At 37.7% G+C, this 18924-nt stretch overlaps 1 protein-coding gene across 1 annotated transcript in view; it reads right to left on the minus strand.

The window, feature by feature from the left end:
• MMS22L (MMS22 like, DNA repair protein) overlaps positions 1-18924 on the minus strand; it is a 94607-nt gene that overhangs the window by 28341 nt on the left and 47342 nt on the right. The window lies entirely within an intron of this gene.

Here is an 18924-nt window from a genome sequence, read left to right on the forward strand (position 1 = left end):
GGTGCGAGTTTAGATAAGAGAAAAGATTCATTTTATCCTGATGCGCTGCAAACAATTAGGTTTGACAGCAATGCCCACAGCTTTGTTAGTACAGTAAGGACAAAAGTTACCACTACACATAACTCCCATCTCTTCCTGAGACATTGTGGCATGAATTCAATAACACACTCAATTTTCTTTGATTCTTCTAGTACCATTCCTGCTACTTAATCTAATTTGGAAGTTGTGACTTTCTAGAGGTTTAATAGAGATATGTCTGCAGGGAATCAATGTTCTCAGAGAAATGGGGGGCGGGGGGGGAACATTAATAAATTTGTCTGGTAGAGCAGGATAGGAGGCATTACTGAACTAGGCTGATCAACTAAATAACATGCTTATTAAAAACAATCTGTAGGAACGCACTATCATTCCTGTTCCTATTTATCTTCTGGTCAACTCAATTGAGATTGTGCATTAAAGCACAGGCAGCATTATTACATTTGCTTTATTAAATTCTATAAACAGCACTGTAAAGTCAGAGTCAAGATATTTATAAGATAATGGCAAACAGCAGAGGCATCAAGACTTGCCTTAACACTAACATTTGTAAACTGTAATATTTTTTTCCTTAATTGCCATTCTCACAATAGCAACTGCTTCACAAAACTCTTCCCCTAGATCTTTATTCTGTGCTCACCCTAATTTGAAATAAACCAAAACAAAAATAGAAAAAACTCCAGCCCCTAGTTCTCATCTGGGAACGTGGGAAAATTATGAAAGAATTACACAACTCACAGCACTCATTAGGACATCTGAAATGGAATAATTTTAAATAAAGAGTAGGCTGGCTGCAAGGCCTTTCCATACTAGGGCTGATATTAGAAGCGCATCTCATTATATCAAATTAGTATCCAAAAATTCTGCCTAACACATAATTTAAAACATAAAACATACTGGCTGTCAAAGGTAACGATACCTTATGCCTGCCTGCAGGCATCCATTAGTTTCAATAGGACAGACAGAGAGAGAATTGAGTACCAGCTACTTTTTGAATAGCTACATTTAACAGACAAGGAAAGGTACGCAATATTAAGAGGAATCAGGTATTTCTTTGAGAGACAGTGTGAGTCCAAACACGGAAACAGAAGCCAGGAATTCTAAACCCAACATTTATTCCCTCTGTGGCTTCACATAAATCATACTGTCTTTGTTAGCCTCAGTTTCCCAGCCCTGATATTTGGACAGTAAACCAGCTTACCCTTTACGGATGCTGTGAAAACAATCAATGCTTAGAAACTGAGGATTATATTCAGTATATCAGTTGGTATTCCTATTTACAAGGCATATTCTCCAAGTCAACATGAACTGAAATAGAAGCAAGATTAGCATAAAAAGTCGAGCAATACTTCTTTGGGAGTATTCCTTATTAAAAAAAGGACAAAAAAGAGGGTGTAGAAGTAGTGAGGTCTAGAGGACGAACAATGAAAAAGTAAAAGCAGGGCTAAAGAAACAAGTTAAAAATATATTTTTGCCTATTACAAAAAAAAAAAAAAAAAAAAGGAAAGTTTAACAGTAAAAACAAAGGGCTTTTCTGGTTTATTTTGTTAAGAAAGGAAATCATGATGCCTCATAGTGCAGAGAATAAAACTTCTGGGACCAAATTCTGCCCTACTTACACCCAGACTACACTGTAAAATTGCACAAAGTCCTTTTTCTCTCCTCTAAATTGCTTCTCCAAAGAAGGGTGCCTTGCATCTCCTTTAGCCATCTATGCAAAGTAGAAGGGTGTACAGACTTCCAAAGTAAGGTAATATATCTCTGTGTCAGTGGAAGGGCAACACGTACAAATCAGTATTTATGTTTATTCATAGTAACCTACACAAATGCTTGCAATAAGGTAAATACTTAGAATCGATGGGGCATCAATATATGCTGCAGCTGATGCAGCCAGCTACTTCTACCAACAAACAAATTTTTTAATTCCATAAAAATATGGATAAATACTATTTTACTTTTTATTCAGGCTTCCACATTTTTCTAACACTATACAAGAGTACCATCAAACATCATTCCATTTCTGAAACTATATACATCTAGTTTTGCAAGCTCTGGAACCACCGTTTGCCTCACTACAATGATAATAACTTGGTGTGGTTTTTACTTGTTTTAAATCATGGATTTTCTATTTCTGCAAAAAGAGGTGTGTTTTTCATTTTGCCATCAGATCAAATAAACCCTGGGTTTATAAAAGGGAATGTTTGTGCTACCTGAATAAGGACTGTGCTGGATGTATAGGTACAGCAGTAGGATGTGGGATTATTTTCTGCATCCTACAGCTGAGTAAGGAATTACAGCCATTTATCTGGATGCAGGTATTGTAATCTTTTACAATCATAAACCATGCCTTTGCAAGCCTAGATTACTAAAATGGAGTGAAACTTTAGGTCAAGTTGGAAAAGTAACACACATAAATGCAGAAGCCTGCCTATATAATGAAAAGTCAGGTCACTACTAGTCCATAATCTGCACTGGCTGCATATTGGCATCCCGATTTAGTACAATGTAATTTAATTTAATCTATAAGGGTTCAGAACTCACCAACACGAGAGAACTCTCTCCTCCTACCAGCATTGGCAGGAATGCATACTACCACCCTCAGGAGCTCTCAGACTATAAATAGGCACTGGTTTCTCCACAGACAGTACTTCCAGTTCCTCTGCTCCAAGACCATGCCAGGCCAGCCACAGCATCCAGAGAACTCAGCTGCCCAGCCCAGTAGAGCCACGATTAAGCTCAGGAAAGTCTTTTTAAAGGACCTGAATGACCTTTCAATGTTGAACAAAATAAATAATTAACAAACACCACCTGCAGGACCAACACCCTTGGATAAATCTAGGGAGATTGGGTAGAGATATATGAGTATTTCTAAAGTGATAAATGACTTTGATGCTTAGCATCTCAACTACTAAGATCAGTTCTTTCAAGAAAAACTCAGGCAAAGTAAAATGAAACAAAGCATCATCACACTCAGATTCAAAGCAGGTAATAGGGGCTTTGTGCTCTCTGCAGATCAATGGAACTTGAATAATACTTGAATTTTGAGATTTCCCTTCCAAACATTCTCCCACTTTCTGTATCACTGTAAGATTATCAACACAGTTTCTCATTTTGATATTTTGGCAGCAAATGCTTTGTGCCTTGGTCTGATTTTAGTGTTGCCATAGAGGAGGTAACAGCAACAGAAGTGATTGGGGGAATTTGAGGCTTCTTCAGCTATGGGGTAGCTATGAAGATTTCGGCATAAAGAACTGAAGAGATATGGAGGTTAGCTGATGCAGAGAAAAAAGTGAGAGTTTTGATTTCAGTGAAGAAGACAGAAGAGCTTTACATTCTCTCAACAAACCCCAGACGCAGACATGATGTCAGCTACTTGGAAATGTGCACAACAATAAAATTATCAGCTTAAGGTCTCCCAAAAAATCAAAAGCCACATTAATACAATGAAAAGTGTATTTGTTTCTGCTGAAAAGATTAGTAACATGTTACACAATAAACATGGCATTAAAATAAAATTCAAAATAGAAATGCCAGTGTTGATGCTACTCCATTTCATACAGAAAGGTGTTTCTGTTTCCCTTCCCCTCTTACTTGCCAATACAAAGAAATTATCCAGCACTATTGTATGGCAAAAGATTGGGCTTTCCTGTAGAAATCTATCCAGTCATATTTTCTGTGGTTGTATAAGTCTCACTGCAGTGATACACTCAAATTTTCTGCTACTGCTACAGGTGCAAAACTCCCAAGATCTCTGCTAGACAGCAGTCCACTTAGCTTCAGTGACCAAACAATATTTTCCAAGCAGCATTTCAGGATTTAGTTCAAAATTACTCATCTAATTTCACTTTCCTCAAATGGCATAAAACATCAATACTTCTTTAATACATCTACTCATTTCTTCCTTTCAGTCCACCAGAATTGTTGCTTCTTATGGTGACCAGAACTGGAAGCGAGGTTTCAGCAGAAGTCACACATATTTCCAGTAACTAGTCCTATCCAAGATTAAGCTGAAGATCATCCTTGTGTGCCCTTCATATACCTTTGAAAATAATCCACTATGACTATTATGTCATTTAATTACATGATAGTTATAGAAAATTGCAACTTATTTCATTGATCCATATGGATACAAACTCCCATGTTGACAGACTCACTGTTCAACTTCTACGTAGTAATTTGTTCATAAGCATTTACTTATTTTTATCTCTACGCTTCAAATATGCAGTTTACACCAAATACATGTACATTTCTGAAATCATAACCTGTTATACTACCATAAAATATAATACAAAGCATGAAGGGGAATACATTTTCAGAGTGAGTTAATTACTTTTATACAGAATTTTTCAAAACATTAAAAAAAGAAAAGCTAGTTTAAATATGGACAATAATACTGGCATTCACAAAGGCAAGGACAAAATGGTTGCATCTAGGTTCAAGTTTGCTTTCAATGCAGTATCACAGAGCTGTGCCAAGGTACAAGTAACAAACTGTATGATCCTATCTCTCTTCTACATCCAGATTCATGAAAATGAAATGGATCTTGATTCACAGAAGTGGCACCCTAACTGTACAGTGGTTCCACAATGGCCCAGCTCCTCCAAGAAGAAAGTGCCCCAATCTAACCAAGTTTAGAGATTGGTGGCAAGTCATAGGTACGGGTTTCAGACATCACCAGTGAATGATGTGACCAGTTGACCTAGCATGTCACCTAAAAAGGTGAACCTTCCTTCTCTTGGCCATAGTTATGAATGCAGCTATGCTGGCTTGCAGAGCTCTGCACTGAACTCCTGGTTATCAGTATGCTTAGTAAGTGCACTGACAGCATGCTTATGGGAATTTTAAGTGCTAAACTATCTAGTTTATGTCCTCAAAGTGCCTAAACTGGATGCTAAACAGATAAGGCCTGTGAAAACAGCCTTAGTGTCTCTGGGCGCACAAGTTTAGGTACCTAGGGAACTTTAGTGGTTAAAACAGTCACCTACATGCTTTCATCAGACACTTCCACATTCAGGCCGTTTCAGTGAAACATGAATGAAGGAAGGTGACTAAAGTCACCCGAGTCTGATTCAAACATACAAGTTCTCTTTTAAATCTGTTTAGCTCTTTGAGATACAATTTCTTTTTTATATACCTTTACATAGCACCCAGTATATTGAGACTGGTACGACTACAGTTAGGAACCAGACAGAAGAAGCAATTCCACCTCAAATCAGAATCTCTCAAGTTGTTTCCATATCTGCAATATACATACAAAGTAACTATAAAGTCTCTTCATATTTGAGCAACAGCCTTTTCACTCTTAGATAATTCAAGAAAAAAACCTCAAAAGAGCACAGAATTTTCACCCTTTATGGATTTAAAAAATAGATTTCAGAAAGATAAGCAATATGAGAAACTTAAAGCCAAAAATAAATTTTCCCATCCATTAAAAGAAACATTTGAGAAAAATCCCAGAGTTTATAATGAAAGTGTCAGTACTGTGCAAGCCATAATGATAGCATCACAACAACCACCACAGAGTTGTACTGCTGACTGTACAAACAGAACAAAGCATGATAGAATATTATCAAACATTAACATGTCCCCATCAGATCAGTATTTATTAAATTGTGTTTCAGTGTTCTTCTTTCAGTTTAATTTGCTTCAATAATTCACAATAAACTGCATGTTTAAATGTTTACTGCAAAAACTATGTCCAGATAATATGCCCGGTTATTTATGTATGCATATGATGATCACTGATTGGTGTGATGAGGTAGGGAAGGCTAACAAGCGAAGAAGGATGCTTTTCAGAACTCTAGCATCCAGGATTTTTATCAAATGCTTTACTTCACACATTTGTGCTTAAGTTTTTTATAGCACAGACTTGCACAACGTCATACATGTCATGTTACAACATGCCTTCATCAGGCACAACAATGTGAAGCATCCACAAAGTGACATGTCTTAGACGTTGGATGAGATACAAAGGGATAAAAGGATGCAATGGTTAAAAAGCAGGGCACAAACAGATCTCAGACTTCTGAATCATAATTCCCAAACTGCTCACTTAGTCAGATCACCCTCTTTTGACCAGGAAGTTCCCTAGGTGCTTGCAATTCAGCTACACAAAAGCCTTGAGCTGAGCATCTAACCCACAATCTCTGTCTACTGGGGCCAAGAAATCTGATCATGACTAACCCACACCAAAAAAAGCAGGCTGCATAAGGTGCAGCAGTAGCTTCCTTCATTTTAATACACATTTTTTATATAACAACCAATGAGTCACAGCCTCAGGATGGAGGGCACCAGGGTCCAGTTCTGATAGACTGTTTTTGGGATCAGGCTCTGCTCTTGATTGATAGTTTTACATTAAGTCAGTCAGTGGATAAAAACGTGAAATCCCAGAACAAGGAATGGAGCCCATGACACTCTTCCTTCCCTATATTACATCCTAACCACTAGGTAACAAGATATTTAATTGTTCAAACTGTTGTCTGTTATTTAAAACAAACCACAAAACCAAACCAAAAAACCCTGATCATATTTAAGTACACATCTACAACAGTGGTTCCAAGCACACAGACTTCTGTCCTTCATGACACTGAATCAGACGTCTCTGGGCCCACCAGACACACACAGGATTCAGTCCCTCACTTTGCATTTTCTGTAGGCTAGCAGTAGACAAAGTCCCACATAAGAGGCAAGAGCGGTTTGTTGTATAAGATGTGCATGTTGTACATGCCAAAGAAGTTGCTGCTCAGCTGGACCTGTTACTGTAGGCCATCAGACCACTGTATCTTGGAAGACCCATACACCATTTGAGAGCAGGAGTCTTCCAAGTTCCAGTACCCTCCTAGCTCATCTGAACAGAGCTGTCAGGCAGGCAGATGCCCTAGTGCTCAGGAATAAAAGGTCAAAAGGCCTAAATCACCATAACACTCTAGGACTGAGGTGCTTCAGACCATAATTTAAAGGATTTGTTTATATATGTGTGTTAGTAGATATATAGAGAGAAATAAATAAAAATGTCAGGGCATTTAGCTTAGGCTGTAAGAGACACACACAGACATTAGGGCAGCATTTCAATTATGACAGCTTCTCTGTAAAACCTTAGCTAATCATTGCTAAAAGATACTCCGCCTTCCTCCAACCAAAAGCCCTAATCATACTGTTTTCTGCTTTTTCCACATGCACATCAGGTAAACATCGCCCGTAAACATTCTAAAACATATTCTGCATTATGTTCCCTTAATTGAAAAAAATGCCTGTTAACAAAATAAAAAAGGCTACAGATCCTTTCAATTTACCACACATCAGTCACTGCCTGAATAGAAGCAGATCACATACTCTTTCTATTGAAGATACAGTAGGTTTAAAGGGAGTCATTCCAATTCTTTCATTGATGGTATAAATCTTCAAATCTCAGTGGAAGAGCCTAGTATATTCCTATTGTTAGTGGATCATTGACAGCATAGACTCAACAGTTAAGAGGCTTCTAATGTGACAATTTATATAAGCAGAGTAATTAAAATATATTAGAAATCCAGATAATCTCCCCCAATCAAACCAATGAAGGGCAGCCCATGGGCATTCAAATCACACATTTCAATTTATCTCAGGGTCACCTTCCCAAGTTAAATAATATCAACAGAAAATACCTTAAACTAAATGAGCCTTACTCACTACTAAACCTATTCAGGAAAGCTCTTTCGAGACACAAATATTTTAAGAACAGTTAACCACTTTAAACAACTACTTTTTTCCTTTGTGATTTGAAGACTAAAGCCACGTTTCATTTCTCAGACATTACTTGAGATATTCACTAAAATATAGGAAAGAGAGGGGAAAAGCGTGACAGATCCTTTTAAATGTTATAAGGCGAGTACAGCAGCAGCAATATTTTCTCACATTACCTGAGAGTGCATTGGTACAGACAACGCAGGTTGGCAGTAATTAAATAATTATACTATCAACAGCTAGGGAATACAGTTCTTATGATTTTTTAATATTCTCAGAAGCAATTATATTTTTTTACTATTTCTGAGGTTTTTTTGTTTGTTTTATATATCTTCTGCAAGTAAGTCTATCAACTGCACAATGAAAAGCACTTGATTACATTACATTTTGACATAAAATAAAAAGTAAATCAAAAGCAGCATTCCTTATATAAAGCTTTCCAAGTTTAAGGTTATATTAAGAAAACAAAAAACCCAAAACATAGCCATTGCAACTGACACCATAAGAAGCAAAAGTGGAAGACATACACTATGCAAATTTTAAGTCAATGTTTCTAAATGTTTTTCTTTTTGAGAACAAATGCTGTAATACATAGCTTGGTAACTACTTCATTAGAGAAATACGATTCCAGAAATATGGCTCTTTGTCTGAAACTAATACAGAGGAATTAGGTAGATCCATGTTCTTCACTAAATTCTTTAGATTTAAAAGTAACAATACAAACAGCATGTAGCACAGAAAAAGGTGAACTGAAAGTCTCATATTTTAAGACAGTCTTCTTTTCCACAGCAATATGGAAACAATAATATTATGTTAGGATACATAATCAAAGTTACCTCTCATTGCTTGATCCATTTTCCCAATCAAGGAATCACTAAAATTGGCAAGTGACCATGACCTAATCCACTTCAAAGTTTTCAAACCAAGCATTCAAAGTAAGAAAGGTTAGTTTGTCAAGCTGCAGCATCTCTAAACATGGCCATCCCTCGAATCATTGAACACATTCATTCTTTGGGAGTTCATGTTCTGGACTTTTAGAAGGAAGTAGCATATAGGAGTGACAAAGATGACTCAAAATCTAGGTGTAATACACATATACTACTTTACTTTTTTTCTACTGGAAGGCAAAAGTTGCACAAAGGCCAAAGCAGTACTAGCCTGAACATTCCACCCTTTACTGGAGAGCAGTAAAAGTTCCCAGGATACCACCAACAGACTTGGCAGAGACAAGAGGATAAAAAAGGCTATTTTAAAACTCATGGAGTTGCAGGAAGAAGTGCGAAAATCCTTCAAAAAGGAAAGCGGACAGACAGCAACTGCTGAAAAGTTTAACTCAGGAAAAAGAAAAAATCCCAGAAATGAAGTGACCTCCAAGCACAGCCAGCTCTCCCTCCTCTATTATACCGCTTCTTCTTTCATCACATTCTTCCTGCAGCGACCTTTCCCCTATGCATTATATGGCAGAAGAGAGACCTGGAATGTGTTATGATCAGCCTGTCCTGTCCTTCTGACTCTCCCAGACGACTGTGGATGCAGTGAGACTTGCAATGATCCAGGCCAAAGAGATGCCACAATCATGAATTGCAAGTGAAAGCTGTCAAAAAAACACTTTCAAGAATTTTCAACAGGTTGCTTGATGAAGGTCTTAAACATACAGAGAAATGGGCCAGCAGTCTACCTGAAACACTTCTTATTAAATTACAGGAAAGGGCAAGTATTCAGAAAAGAACTAGCATAAAATAAAATCACGGACAAAGAAAAGGAAATCAAGCTTGAAATTCTTTTTTCCTGGCTGGATTCCTTTTACTTTAAAGAGAGAGGCAAAGCAAGTGTCACCAAAGTTGTGAGTCTACAACATGCAATGTTGAAGATAGGGCAAATAAGTTCCAATGATTTTCTATGCATTTAACTCTAAATTTTAGAGGAAAGTAGTTCATTAATAGGTCTGCACTCATCACAGACACAAAATGACAACATATCTCACACTGCTCCTTCAACCTACTGATTCGTAGGTAATACTGTTTCTTTATTGTTGGATGCGGAATACTAGGAAATGTTTTTCTTAGTTACTCCAAAATGTTATTGTGGATTTCTTTTAGAATGCAAATATTTTCCTAAATCATTCACTATTTTGTAAGCAAACAGCATAACAGTCCCTTAGTTAACCACTAATTCATTCATCAATAAATTGTTTTACCCATTTTTGAATGGTTAGGCTTGATGAGTATTCCCTGTATGTAGCCAGGTGAAGAAATGTCCAAGGCAACATCCGCAGGACCACACTAATGTAAAAAAAAAAAATTATCTGCACAAGACGCTCATCGCCTGATATCAAAGATTCTAATTTTCACTGGGATGGCAAGTGTTAATGCTGTGAATAAAAGGTTTTGAACTGCAGTTGAATCATGTGAAGATTATCAATATAGCAGCAATGTACAAAGGGGCTTCAGCAAGGTTACCGAGTTTAATATAATCCTCTCTATAGCTAAGCACAGTAATAGAGAACCCTGTGTTCACTGTGACAGCATGTTGTGTGTGCTTGGTAATACTTTTAAAATATACAGGGAGAACAAGAAATCCCCAACATCTTTACTATGCTCAAAGACAAAGTAAAGATATTAACAAAAGCAGACACACAACCCTAAAACACAGAGGTACAGAAAAGCCAAACATTCAGAGCTGCAGAATATTAGCACTTTCTCCTTAACCCTTCTCAAACAGTTTAACTACATCACCAAAAAGACGAGTTGTTATGACCATAATTTAAATGCAAGAAACAGAGCTCTGGCCTGCTTTGGCTATGTCTCTTGGGAGGGAACATTACATCCATTTCAGCCACCCAGGCAAATTCATGCCAGAGAGCTGTTGTCTTTTCTTAACCACATTTAACTAAGATAAGGTTGCAAGAGCAGTGAAGACAACACAACCTGCATTAATTCATTGCAACTAGTTCACATTTCAGCTTGTGGAATAGTCTTGTGAAAAACAGACAGGTAATTTGAGTCCAAGTGCAATTTTCCTTCATTACCTTCACTGGTATTCAGCCAGGTTAGCTTCTCCCCTGTACTACTCAGGCATATGCTAAGATGACAGTTTTCTTTGTGTCTTTAATGCAAAGTATAAACTGGAACACACAAACACACAAAGTGACCCTCCGCTGTCCCAAAATCTGAAGCCCCAGGAGAGGCAGTCCAGGTACTCATTTCAGCAGCAGGGCTCAGCCGTTCACAGGGGTCAGCCGAGCACTCACTCTGTGCTAGGTTCTGCACTGTTCAAGGCACTGGGAGTCATCTTGTTGCTTTGAATAAGTAAGTCAGAGCTCAGCTCTTTCAGGAAACAACACAGAAAAAGTAAACAGTTAAAAAGACATTTAGTTTGCCTAAGAAGAGTTTCAGCATAGGTCAGATTCAGAAATTTTTAATCCTTTGAAAGAACAAATAGAGAAAAATAAAAGAAAAGATAGACAGGCTGCATTGAAATTGATACTATCCTAAGCTGTTACATTCCCCTTTTTTTAGTTCACATACATACAAAAAACCCCACGTAAGTCAAATTTAATATTTCTAAAGCATTGCCATTTCACAGAACTCACAATAGGTCCATTTCAATTCTTAAAAGCCTTATTTTGAATAGCAATCTTTGTAACAGACATTACAATTAGTTTTGAGCAAAATAAGACAAAATTCCCCAATAAATTCCTGTACCACATGCAAAGTTTCAGAACAGTAAACGTGCCTCAGCCTATACCGCACTGTTTTGCAGGAGTCCCCTCAGAGCAGCTAGTGAGCTGTGAGCCACACAGTCTGACCCATAAATGCTAAGTCTTCCCCACTGTAGGATTCACAGTAAGTTCATCACACAATTGAAAACTGTTCTTTACCAGAGGCAGACAGTCAAGAGGGCAGGATCTGCAGGCACATCACCTCACATGATAAGAGTTTTAAAGAAAACCACAAACACACTTATCCACCATTGATGGGGGGCAGGGGGTGGGGGGCGGGGCTTGCAGAAGTCACTGGAGGCTCTGTGATCCACCCGGACTGTGAGACACTTCACCCTTTGGTTTTGAGGGTTTTGTTCATTTGTTTGTTTTAAACAGAGGTCATCTTTTATATAAAAGATTTCTTAGAAAACTACTGAGAAATTGTAATTACATTTCTGTAACTTTAAAGTATAGGGACGTAACTTTTTTTTTTTTCTTCCCCCCAATGTGAGACTAAATTGGGTTTCCAAAGTATTCTATGTTTGAAAGAACAGGAACCCTAGATCATTTCAGATGATCTCTATTCAAGTCCATAGCTTATTAGGAACATAAATGCTAATCAGTATTAGCTGTTATGTATTTAGCTGGGAACAGCAAATCACTGCTGGTACACACGATCATTTTTAACAACCTTCCATGGCAGTTCTTCCTTCTTGCCATCAAAGCAGGATGGAGTTACAACTAGATACTTGAGGGTCACAGCAAATAAGCTGACTTAGCACCATTTGCTCCCTGTTAAAGACCACCTTTCCTCAAAATATTCAAAAAAAGATCCACTCAACCCCATCAAGGCTGAGTGAGCTCTTTGCTTGCAAATTTCTAAAAAGATGTCACACGTCAAACAATACCCTGTTATTACATGCAACACTCCCGCCTTGAATATATACTGTTGAGTACAAAACCCACGTACTCCATTCTTACTGAGAAATCAGAGAATCACAGAATGGTCGAGGTTGGAAGGTACCCCTGGAGGTCATCTGGTCCAATCCCCCTATCACCTAGAGCCGGTTGCCCAGGACCACGTTCAGACAGCTTTTGAATATCTTCAAGGATGGAGACTCCACAACCTCTCTGGACAACCTGTGCCAGTGCTCGGTCACCCGCACAGTGGAAAAGTGTTTGCCGATGTTCAGAGGGACCCCTCCTGAGTTTCAGTTTGTGCCCATTGCCTCTGGTCCTGTCACTGGGCACCACTAAAAAGAGCCTGGCTCCCTCTTTTTCATTCCTTTACTTCAGATAATTGTACACACTGGTAAGATCCCCCGAGCCTTCTCTTCTCCAGGCTAAGCAGTCCCAGCTCTCTCAGCCTTTCCTCATAGAAGAGATGCTCCAGTCGCTTCATCATCTTTTGCTGGACTCTCTCTTGTATGTCCATGTCTCTCCTGTACTGGGCAGCCCAGAATTAGACACAGTACTTCAGGTGTAGCCTCATCAGTGACAAGCAGAGGGGAAGGATCATGTCCCTCCACCTGCTGGCAGTGCTCTGCCCACTGCAGCCCAGGATATGATCAGCTGCCTTTGTGGCAAGGGCACACTGCTGGCTCAAATCCCTGATGAAGGTATACAGAAACCTTCCACATCATTATGAAATGAATCCTATGTGAATAGTGAGAATCAGAGTGCCAGTTTATCTGAGAAACTGAAACAAAGTAGAAATGCTGAAGTGAAAAAACGAGTGCAAAAACGAGTGCTTCTGACTTCAGTCATGTTACTAATATATAGATAAACTGCAGATTGCAAATGGGTATCTTTCAGAGAACTCTTCTGTTAGAGCAAACTTCTAAAATTGGTCATCATCTAGAAACTGTGTGTTAAATAGGATTTTTGTTTGACTGGTTTTTGTGTATTTGGTTTTTGGTTTGGTTTTTTTTGGGGGGGTGGGGGTGTTTGTTTTGTGGATTTTTTATTAAGAGCTAGAGCCATAGAAAAATCTAAATTGGAAGGGAGCTCTAGAGGTCATCTGGTCCAACCCCTGCTCAAAGCAACGCCAGTCTTGAATAATCCTGAGGAGGGAAATCTTACAACCTTAGAAACTCGTTCCAATGTTTGACTATCCTGTGAAAATTTAATCCTTATGTCTTATAAAAACCTCCTTCATCACAATCTCAGTCCATTGCTTCCTACCACTATACACCTCTGTGAAGAGTCTGAGTCCATCTTATCTATAACTCCCCCTCCATTAGACTTGTACAAAACAATAAAATGCCTTCCTTCCCCCCATGACCACCCATCCAAGCTTTCTTTTCCTAAGGATGAACAAACTGTTTTCTCTGTCTTTCCTCACAGGACATTTGCTCCAGACCCCTAATCATCTTGGTGGTCCTCTGCTGAACTTAAATCAGTATTTCAATGTTTTTTCTTGTATTGGGAAACGAATATGCTGCTTACTTATACAACATAATTTACTTGAAACATATTCTTCTAGAGCACCAGGAGGGCAATGAAATGTAGCTGTCTATAGCTACAAAATAGCCCAGACTCAGATATAACAAATTTTCTGAATTTTTACAAGCTAAGCCTTTTTTACCAATTCCTTACTGTCTTTAGTTCAAAAAAAAATTCCATGAGAAATGATAACTATGCAGTGTGACTGGAATGCAAATCAACCGGTTCTGAAAGGCCAGTACTGAAACCCATTTTTAAGTACAAACATTTCCAAAATCCTGCTTTTAGCTCTTCTGTGGGACTCTGAGATCAGGATAACACCAGTTGACAGAGAATTATAATGATGGGACAGGTTCATATTTTCTGTAAGCTATTATTTACACTTTTTAAAAGGCAATTTTTCACACAGTAAAGATACCTAAAAAACCTGAAAGCTTCATGGGCTGACCTTAAACAGAGGATTTCTTACAATTCACAGCCCAGCAGTTTAATGGACTCACCACACTGGGGAACAGACACCCACATACTGTACTAAAATGGATCTCTGATTAAGCTCACAGTGTTTCATTCAAACGGATCAAAAGCGTACAGATCACTTTGAAAAAGCTTACAATTTGAGAGATGTGTTGGTAAATTTATGGCCATGTAAAGATGATTAAAATTCTTCTTGGCCACACTATGAAAAAAATCAGTTTGGCAAATTGCTTGAGACAAATTCACTGAGGTCAACTTCAACACATCTCTCAAATGTTTTCCTTTATCTAGCACAGCTTTAAAAATGCAGTTTCTCTCATTAAGCATATCCTCAACCCAGTCTTTTCCAACCTTGATGATTCTGTGACTCAAGTACCAAGAAGACAGAGAAACTGGTAAGATAGCCATTCTGGCTGCAGAAATTCATATGTTGAGTTGGTGTCATTTCAGTTAGAATTTTCCTATCTGTGAAATTAACTCTGAGGATAACTACACAAAGTTCTGAGTGGAGGTAAAGAAACAGTATCAAAATATAAACCTCAAATACTGAAAACAAACTAGAAGTACTACTACCCACAGTCATCTCTTCAGACATTCTGAATATAATTTCCAGTAACACACCTGTCTTACCATTACACATGTAACACTTTGCTACTATCATGCCACTCTCATTTTTCAGGTAGGAAGCCTGCAAAAATACTTCAAGATTTCTGCATTTCTCTTAATTTAAAACAAGACTGTAACAAAGAGAGGAACTGTAGTTCAAGTAGTTGTTTTTTTGGATTTTTTTTTTTTTTTTTTCCTAAAATTACTCTCTTGCTCCAGCTCCTCTAGCTGCCTCTGCAGAAAATCAAACCCTATATGCATATGGATACTCTCTAGCAACCTGCTGGGAGTCATATACTGTAAGTGGTTTAGGAAAATCTTTCTCTCCAAGAGAGAAAACAGATTTTGGAAGGCAGGCAAACTTGTACTCAAGATAATGAACTAACTTGTTTCCAAATTCCAAAACAAACTATTTTATCTCCTTCCTGAAAAACCAATTTTGTTCTTTATAGAGTATCTGCTGTGTTAAAGGATGCTGTTCGTGTAATACATCTTTTTAGTGAAGGAGACTTCTTTGGGTACAAAACATCCCCTACTAACATTGTTCCCAACGTTTGGTAATACAGACAGTAGAGCTAATTTTCTGCCATCCAGGAAGAACGATAGGCTTGCTAAACTTTTATCATCATCCCCTCTGAAACACAGTAAAAATCACTGCTAGAACTGATAGTTTATTAGATCAAAGCTACCATCAACAATGTCAATTCTGCCTGGTTGTGTTAACAGAAAAATGTTTTACGAGTTCTACCACTGGGCATCCATTTAACTTCCAGCACTAGCTACGCTGCAAAACCATGCACATAATTTATTTGGTGACCTGCGTGTGTGGGAAGCATTATCCAGGCAAAACTTCTCACAGTCTGACAAAATGCTTTGATTTGCACTGTTCAGATGATTGAACAAAGAGACTTTAAGCAATCACAAACAATAGCTTTTATCTCCAAATGTGCTAAAAGTGTAATACTACATGAAAGCAACCTATTGCTTTAAGACCAGATTTGATAAATACAAGTGACTGAATAAAGACTACATTTTAAATTTGTACACATCTTGTCTATTAAGCTTAAGTATTAGTGAAGTTCACATTTATCATAACATCATTTTTAGCAATTTCCCCACACAACACTCATAATGCCTCCATGGCATCCATGGTAACCTCTTTGGAATGAATGTCTATTTTAAGCTGTATGTAAGCAATTAGGTGAAGTAAACAGAAAACAGCCATTCATAATTCCTCAAGTTACTGCCATCTTTTCTTTTAGATAGCTTTCAATAATGTCCAAAATAGTTCCCAGTTTAAGTCTGCCACATGCAGCTGATGACAGATAGCTGTGTCACCAAATTCTCTTCCCCTGCATCACAGTAGAACTGATTTAATTACTCCCCATAATATGCACAGTATACAAATACAGGTATCTAATCAATTTCTACATAATTTCAACAACATAAATCCAATAACTTACTGTGTTTCTTTTCAGTGAAAATGTATTGCTACTACTCTGCAAGGCTTCCTAGAGCTTAATCTATTCTTTCTCTATACTGTATAAACCATTTGATTTATAATAATCTGACACATGCTGCAATGTCTTCTGAAAAAGACTCACCTCAGACAGGAAACATGCTCAATAAAATATTATTATACTTAATATTCCATTGTATTTCATATCAAAACAGAAACAAATGTTGTTTAAAAACTTACAACACACAATTCTTTAAAACATTCTGCTTCTATGGGCCTGTTTGGTACTTTGAACTCCTTTAAGATGCACTCACCCAGTTCATGAATTTTTTTTTTTTTTTGAGATAGCAGCTGATAAAAGGCATTTTCTAATGTTTTTTACATAGAAACCACTACACTGAAAAACCAGCACGAGCCCTGGGACACCTACCAGCTCCTACTACTCTGCCTACATTCAGCATGTCATGTCCTTGCTACACAGCGTCTCCTACCACAAATAGGTGACACATTGTTAATAATGTCAGCAGTAACTGTTCAAAGTTTTCTATGCAGCTGCTGAAAGAATTCAGAGACCTTGCAAGACACACAGAGTTAAACGTTTAAGTTGTTTTTCCTATTTTGTTCTTCAAAACCTTAAACTAGAAAATCCCTTGAGTGAAAAGTCAGAGAAAGGCTACCATCCCTTCTAGGGTTAAAAGATGCTTTTGTAAGATTTTTAGGTCAGATTAACCTTTTGCTCACAATAGGTCTGGTTATTGGTTTTATTTTTTACTGTCTTTAACACAGGTAAAAAAAATCAATATGAAGCGAGACAAAGGGCTCTGGAGGCCCTGGCTACACCAGCTTTTGGTTTGGCTCACGCACAATCCTACAACATGCTGAGGCTGGGAAGGATTAGCCTGCTTGTGTTGAGTAAACCGATGATACTCAATAAACAGTTTCTGTTGTAAACCCCTTAGGACGTGCAAAGCCACACTAGTTGGCATTAGACCAGATAAGCTGCCGAACCAGCTGTAATCTCATTTAGACCTGAGCTGATCCTCCTGTCCTTTCATTCCACAGGATCAAAGCAAACCACTGAGGAGGCAGCTGTATTATAGCAGCAGTGCTTGCTGGATGCGGCAAACATTTCATAAATTCCTCTCCTTGAAGCAAGCCTGCACATAATCTACCCAGAGCCAGTTCAATCAATGGATTTCTGAATTCATTAGTCTTATTATTACAGGATAACTGTTTTCTCCACATAGTGTGGTAGTTGTTGCAAGCCAACTTTGCAAAACAGCTCTTATTGCTGACCATTTCTTTCTGGTAATGTGCCTTTGCATTTTTGCTGTGCCACATGAAAATGATTTAAATCACTTCAGTGCAGTATTTTTTTAAAAGACTAAAAATAAAACCAATTCACGAATATTCAAGTAGGAAGCCCTGAAATATAGTAAATTCTTCCAAGCATAATTACTGGCTACCTGCTCGCATGCTTCCATGCATCAGTAATAATGACCAATGTTTTCTGAGCTCAGTGACAGCAAATGATAATAGCAAAGGCAGAGATTATATCATTGTAGTAGCATAAATACAGACCGAAGTTACAGATGTGAAAGGAGTAATTCTAAGAAAAAGATTTCTATTTGCCTTTTACTCTTTGTGTTCTCTGGAATTAAAAAGAAGAAATATTTTCATTGTTAAAGAAATGAATAGCACAACTTAAAAAACCAGAAAAGTACAAAAGCAACAGGTCTTTGTAAACTAAGCAAAAATTAAATCCAAGACACTGGATCAAATAAGACTTGAGGGTGCAACATTCGATTTCTGTATGCCATTTGGAGTTTCCACAGTGCAATTATAGCTAAAAATGTTATAATGTAACCTTAAGAGCTTTAGAAGAACAGAAAGTGTAATTCAGAAAAACGTGTCAACCGCTCCATTGCAGACCACCATTGCAGTCTGCACTATAACACACATTCACAGGTAAAGAAAGTAAAATTAGATTTGTAAGTTACACTGGAATAGGGAAATACTATTAAAAATAATTTTTTTCAGTCCTTTGATTTACTAATTGTATTAATTGTTAATGTCAAGACTTAAGTTTTCTGATGCAGTTGCATCGACAGAAAAAAAAAAAGGATGTAGGAAGAATTATGCAGTACAACAGTGATTTTTGGGTCACGTACAAGCAACGTCGGTGATTCTTGGATCACTCCTTGAAGAATAAACAGTAGCCACAGAACTAAGTTTGGCCAGAAAAGTAGGGGAGGTCAGGTAACCCTTACAATTAAGGTAAAAATAGCAGTGTTTGTGACTTAACTGTTATTTGCAGTCAGTATCAATATACAATACATTCACGCACACAAACTGAAAAGACGGAGGATTCCTCAGATAACCGCTCTGAGTTTACAGAGTGCAAGAGAAAGATCTGTATCATCTTTGCATGCACATTCTAACTACACAGATCTATTGGACCTCTGTATCTGGCTGTTAA

This window comes from Strix uralensis, chromosome 3 (genome assembly GCF_047716275.1).
Source record: "Strix uralensis isolate ZFMK-TIS-50842 chromosome 3, bStrUra1, whole genome shotgun sequence".
In the NCBI taxonomy this organism is placed as follows: Eukaryota; Metazoa; Chordata; class Aves; order Strigiformes; family Strigidae; genus Strix; species Strix uralensis.